Raw genomic sequence first — 7064 nt, 5'->3', positions numbered from 1 at the left:
CTGTAGGGGGCAACAGTCAGTTCTATTTTTACATTTTCCATGGTCAGCCCTCCCCTCCGATGTGTCAGGCAGCCAGTTGGTTGGTCAGTCAATCACTCTTATTTGTTTTCCTGACTGGGGGGTGGAACCATTTGGTTATATCTCATTTTTTCCTCTTCCTACTGCTGTTCCTCTGCTCCTCGCTTTTCTTTTTTGTCTCTCTCTCTTTTTTCACCCCTTCGACAAGCTGAATGAGAATATCTAGACCATTATGCTGCTAAGAACCCCACCCCTAACAGTCTTTTTGTCTTTGTTGTTTTTTAGAGCAAAGCCAATTCTCCAGCACTAGGTTTGCGTGTTGATGTTTTGGGGGATTTTGTTGTCCAGTACTGGCAACCCAGAGGAAAGTGGAGGGAACATTTGTTTATCAGTTCCATCCAGTTGGAGAGGATAATGGACTGCTATGAGAGATGATGTAGCAAATGTTACTTAACGAAAAAAAGTTGCTAGTTCAACAGACTCCTGTCTTGATCATATATCAGTCTTTGATTTTTACAGCAGATTATTTTTTTGAGACATATTTTGAGAATTTTTTGAGTGGCAAAGCGTTGTTTGTTTATTTGACACAGGAAGGAATAGTTTATAAACCACATGCTATACCTGTGTCCAGATTGAATTTGTTTAAAATAGGTTTCTATACTTGTTTTGTTGGGAAATGCTGAAAAGGTTTAGCTTGTGGCTTGTGAGGCGCATGGAGTCCATTTTGGACTGACTGGTGACGAGGGAGGGGCGGGGCCGGTGGATAGGAGGCGGGGTTTGGGGACTCTCTGGATAAGTGGTGTGATCTCATTCGCAGGGCAATGCCGGACGCCCATGTCTATTACTGTGGAATACAAAGAATGTAGCCAGCCTTAAACATGGACCCTCTCACACACCATGCAAAAAGGACTACAAATGTGGACCCTTCTGTCTCTGTGTCAAAGGACTACAAACATGGACACTCTCTAACGAACTTGGTGTTTAAGGTTGATTACAAAACAAGGACATCTTCCCACAAACCACAAACATTGGACCCATGGACTATCTGTGTACACACACACACACACACACACACACACACACACACACACACACACACACACACACACACACACACACACACAGAGAGAGTTAAGGGACTGCTTAGTAACAGATGTCAGTCAGATATGTGAATGTAGACTTTCATTGAAGCAACTACAACTCTAGCCCCTGTTCTGCATTCAATTGGACCTTGACCTTTGAACTCTTTACCACGGTCACCCAAGGTCTGGACCGTAACGGACAACTGTCCACAAACGCACCACTGGGGCATGTCTGTATTTGAATGGGGATGAGGTAAAGGACTTCTGGTTGGCTCTTTTCCTCTTGTTTAATGGTCAATAATACAATAATATGGATAGAATTGGACTAGCCGTGCCGGACCACCATGCAACAGGTGAGCCATGTGCCAAGTGGCATCACAAAGGATGGCTCCGCCTACCTGAGCAAAACGCCATCCATCCCAATTAAAGAAATATTCATATTAATGCCGGACGTTTTAAATGTTTCATATGAGAGTATTATATTACCTTATGATTATTCTTGTGTAATTCTTGTCTACTCTTGTCTTAATGTTACATTATTTTTATATGATATGCTGAAATGAAAAAATCCGGGCTTGAGAATGATTGCCATCCTTTAAAAAAATACCATAATAGTTCTATACTGAGAGTGAATGTTTCAGATGGCTCCTCTCCTTATGATTAATAATAATAGCTATTATTATTTGTATTATTTGTATATTGGTGTGTCCGGTCAACACACCAATCTGTTTCTCATGGGGCTAGACTCATAACTCCAAGCAGATATAATATTTTACCACAGTGTTTATGTATTCCTTGGATGCATACATAGTCCTCTCTAAATGTACATAGATATTTTGCCAGCTCATTGTTCATACATGTAATGTAGTAAAACATTTACAAAAATAAAGGAATAAAATATTTGCCGCACATCGCACTGGAAACAAGGTACCAAAATGAAAAGGTCAGAGTTGAAAATAAATCTATGGTTCTAGAGATTGTATTGGGGAGGGTTGGGACAGGGGGTGATGACATCACTGCTGACTAACTCATGTACATAGGCTTGGGCTTCCAGCACACAGATTTTGTACGTTTTGGTCATTATTTATATCCTTGTAAATCACATGGAATAAACACAACTTGTACAACCATTAATCAACATTGGTCTCTGGGTCTATACTTTACTGGGTTGTAATGTACTGGTTGAGATTATGTCCTTTTTCATTTGTCCCATGTTTTATCTGACTCCTTCATTTTTCCAACTTGTATTGATTTTTGTCAGGGTGTGAGTCTCAATTGTATTTCATTGATTCCTCGTGTCGGCTCTTTCACCTAAAAAAAGGCATTGGAGGAGGTCTGAGGTTCCTCCCCTTCTCCAATTAATTTTTAGACGGAGACAGGCAGAGAGGATACGACGAATCAAGGAAATACAATTGAGATGCACCCATATAATTTGTTTTTAAAAAACTAGAATGGTGGGAACCTTCTTATGATGGGATAAAGGTCAGCCATTTTGGTCAGGGAGTAGGTCAACCATAGTTTGCCAGTGCTGTAATAAGTAATTGTGTAAAAAAAATGAATTTGAAAAATGTATCTGCACTGTATTTTTGGTTAGCTAGCTAGCCATCCAGTTTTAAAGGAATGATTCCATAAACTTTTCAAATGAACTGCCAATTTGCCAACATTCTAATCAAATGATGCAGTCAATCCACATCCATACATACACTGGCTAGAATCAGTTGATGATGGGACTTAGACAAGTTGTATGGTCTGTGTACATATATTTTAGAGGCTATTTATAGAGAATTGGTATAAACCTGTATAAACTGTATAATTAAATGACAATATTTTATGTTGACAATTTTATTACACTGATATCACATGCCTTAATTAGATTTTCATGGATAAGTAAAGTCAGGATTATGCCTCTGCCATTCATTCCAATTAGACTGGTTTGGATTTCTCCCTGACGCATGTGGCTGCCATTTTCACCACATTCTGGAACTTTGAGGGTTTATGGCATAGCCCCTCTATCCATTTAATAGGCTCTTTATGGATGCACCCATGTGATGCACACTTCCTGATGGACTTGCGTTTAACCAATCACCATACACTTCCCTCCTGTCTCCAGTCCACCACAGAAGGTGGAACTTTCTCACTCTCTTCCATAAAATGGCCTCACCTGCCTGTTTTTCCTTTACCTGGATGTGTGTTTGAAATGGAAGTGCTGTGCTCCTCTTCATTTGTTTGACTTTTTCATTTGATAACCTTTCTGGTTGACATTTTGTCTATCATCTGTTTCCTGTTTCCAGCCCTATTTGTCCTATTCCATGTTGTAGGCAATTTGATGTTACTAGTTATGTGCTTACTGTTGCAGATGAATTACCCATCCTTTACCATTTATCCTATTTCATCGAATAAAATATCCTCAGCCCAATCGCCTGCGTTTAAATGGACATACCATCACAAGATTCCAGGCCGAGCAGCTGGTTTGACATACTGTACTATTGAACTGAGAGCTGTCTTGGGGAAAAACATGACTGCAACAAACATTCTTGAATGTGATCCCACCCCAATAGTTCTGATTATTTTGGTTGTTGGTGTAGACACAAAGTTGAAGGGGAAACACTTTACTTGACACCCAGTGTCATAACAGCTGACATAACCGGTTATACCACTCAGAACAGATCTAAATATGTCATGACATATATTGCGTTATTTTATGGCTGGTTTTGACACCTACATAAGTGTCAAATGCCGCAAAACATTCCATTACACCATAGCCTACTTGTCAACAATATGTTATGTATTTTTTTAATTATCATTGTAATTGCGCACACATTGATTGTCAGACATGCACCTACCTCAATGCTCTGCTGATGACTGGGATGAATGCAGAAGCAGGACAAGACACCATCTTTTTGACAGATGACTGATATAAGGGCAGGTAGGTGATAGGCCTATCTGGCTTATATGATTATGGTCATAATGCTTCTTGACAGTGTCATAAAGTATATTTTCTTGGTAAAATTAAAGTGACACAGGATGGTCATAATGCTTCATGAAAGTTAGTTATGATGAAAAAAACATGACTGTAAAGAATTCATTACAACAACAAAGGATTTAAGAAACAAACTTTAAAACAAAAGGAAAGTTCTTGACACTTATGTAGGTGTCATAACCAGCCATAAAATAACGCAATATTTGTCACAACAGGTGTAAATATATGGGTCATGACAGTCTTATGACAAGGTCATAATGTGTTATGACACTGGGTGTCAAGTAAAGTGTTCCCGGTGAAGTACGTCCATCCATGCAGGGGTTGACAAACTATTATCTACAATACACTTTAAAGCCTATGACCTGAGGGATTGTATTTATGCAATTGAATTCGTCAGTGTTGGTGTTTGGGATGACCAGACGGTATGGCGAGGAAAGGATGGATATTGTCTAAAAGCTACGGTAAGGAAGAGTTACACAACGACACGATAGGCTTTAACTTTGCACTCTCCTGAACAGGCCCCAGAAGCCAGCAGGTTTCAAGATAAGGAGGATGCTTTGGAGTGCATGCCATAAAGCTTTCTCTAGTCTAGGCCATGTGAATATGTATCTAATCACACAAATACAATAAATAAAAGAGGAGAGACGGTCCGGCTGATCTACAGTAACAGTGAGAGACACAGTCAGCATACAGTGTTCTCTCATCTGAAGTGTGTCGTAATCACAATGTACACCCTCAAAGCAATTAAACACCTGCATCAATCAAAGTGTCTTTGTATGGCGGATTTTACACATACATTTGTCATAGGACTTTCCACAAGAAACCCGGACTCAGACCACCAACTCCCCCAGAAACCCAGATCACCAACTCCCCCAGAAACCCAGACTCAGACCACCAACCCAGACCACCAACTCCCCCAGAAACCCAGACTCAGACCACCAACTCCCCCAGAAACCCAGATCACCAACTCCCCCAGAAACCCAGACCACCAACTCCCCCAGAAACCCAGACTCAGACCACCAACTCCCCCAGAAACCCAAACCACCAACTCCCCCAGAAACCCAGACTCAGACCACCAACTCCCCCAGAAACCCAGACTCAAACCATCAACTCCCCCAGAAACCCAGACTCAAACCACCAACTCCCCCAGACTCAAACCACCAACTCCCCCAGACTCAAACCACCAACTCCCCCACAAACCCAGACTCAAACCACCAACTCCCCCAGACTCAAACCACCAACTCCCCCAGAAACCCAGACTCAGACCACCAACTCCCCCAGAAACCCAGACTCAAACCACCAACTCCCCCAGACTCAAACCACCAACTCCCCCAGAAACCCAGACTCAAACCACCAACTCCCCCAGAAACCCAGACTCAGACCACCAACTCCCCCAGAAACCCAGACTCAAACCACCAACTCCCCCAGAAACCCAGACTCAAACCACCAACTCCCCCAGAAACCCAGATCACCAACTCCCCCAGAAACCCAGACTCAGACCACCAACTCCCCCAGAAACCCAGATCACCAACTCCCCCAGAAACCCAGACTCAGACCACCAACTACCCCAGAAACCCAGACTCAGACCACAAACTCCCCCAGAAGCAGCAGGCTTGCGCTAGAGACCCATAAAACCAAGGCCATCAACATTTACAGCAAGCTGTTCAAAGGCAGAGTGAGGGTTCGTTCCACACCATAAACCCCTGCAATGAGTCGGCCACATCCTGCAGTACCAACGGTACCTGCGGTACCAACAATCTGCACTCAATTGAGATAGCTACTGGGCCATTCTGGGTAAGGTATATGGGTCCATACTGCAAGAGACCAAGGGCAACGATTGGGGCTATAGACTGGCTTCTGTGGTTAGTGTCGATTCTGTGATTCTCCTGCTGTCGATTGGACATCAACAATCTGCAGTCAATTGAGATAGATACTGGGTCATTCTGGGTACAGTAATATGGTAGGAAGAAGTCAAGGATAGCGGCTATATAGCTTCTGGCTTCATCACTTTCTGTGTTTATCGTCGATTCTGTCTCCTGAAACGCTTGTGAATAAACATTGTACACTGAGACTTGGAAGCATGGTGGGCAGTAGCTGGCTTCTCTTACCTCAGATGGGGGAAGATATTATGGGCAGGGTGGAGAGTGGCATAGTGTGTGAAATATTTATCTACATCTCTGGAGGAAGCATAGGGAGGGGAGAGGGTTCTCTCTCACTGACTGCACTTTGCTGTCTGCGCTAGTTTTGTGTAAGAGACATTACTACAGAATGTGTGTTCACAAAGACATTACTGAGAAAAAGGAGAGACGGTGAGGGGAGTGAGATGGGGATAGAGAGAGAGATGTAGGGAGAAAAGGAGAGACGGTGAGGGGAGTGAGATGGGGATAGAGAGAGAGATGTAGGGAGAAAAGGAGAGACGGTGAGGGGAGTGAGATGGGGATAGAGAGAGAGATGTAGGGAGAAAAGGAGAGACGGTGAGGGGAGTGAGATGGGGATAGAGAGAGATGTAGGGAGAAAAGGAGAGACGGTGAGGGGAGTGAGATGGGGATAGAGAGAGAGATGTAGGGAGAAAAGGAGAGACGGTGAGGGGAGTGAGATGGGGATAGAGAGAGAGATGTAGGGAGAAAAGGAGAGACGGTGAGGGGAGTGAGATGGGGATAGAGAGAGATGTAGGGAGAAAAGGAGAGACGGTGAGGGGAGTGAGATGGGGATAGAGAGAGAGATGTAGGGAGAAAAGGAGAGACGGTGAGGGGAGTGAGATGGGGATAGAGAGAGAGATGTAGGGAGAAAAGGAGAGACGGTGAGGGGAGTGAGATGGGGATAGAGAGAGAGATGTAGGGAGAAAAGGAGAGACGGTGAGGGGAGTGAGATGGGGATAGAGAGAGAGATGTAGGGAGAAAAGGAGAGACGGTGAGGGGAGTGAGATGGGGATAGAGAGAGAGATGTAGGGAGAAAAGGAGAGACGGTGAGGGGAGTGAGATGGG

General features: G+C 43.4%; 1 protein-coding gene across 1 annotated transcript in view; it reads left to right on the top strand.

The window, feature by feature from the left end:
• Window positions 1-2234, top strand: part of LOC120031839 (ankyrin repeat and sterile alpha motif domain-containing protein 1B-like) — a 231310-nt gene extending 229076 nt beyond the window's left edge. The window contains exon 22 of the mRNA XM_038977659.1: window positions 1-2234. This exon is cut by the window's left edge and continues 452 nt beyond it. The gene's annotated coding sequence lies outside the window, so the exon portion shown is untranslated.
• The last annotated feature ends 4830 nt before the right edge of the window (window positions 2235-7064 follow it).

This window comes from Salvelinus namaycush, chromosome 38 (genome assembly GCF_016432855.1).
Source record: "Salvelinus namaycush isolate Seneca chromosome 38, SaNama_1.0, whole genome shotgun sequence".
Lineage (NCBI taxonomy): Eukaryota > Metazoa > Chordata > Actinopteri > Salmoniformes > Salmonidae > Salvelinus > Salvelinus namaycush.
Note: the sequence above shows the minus strand (reverse complement) of the source record. Positions and strands in the feature narration are given on the sequence as shown.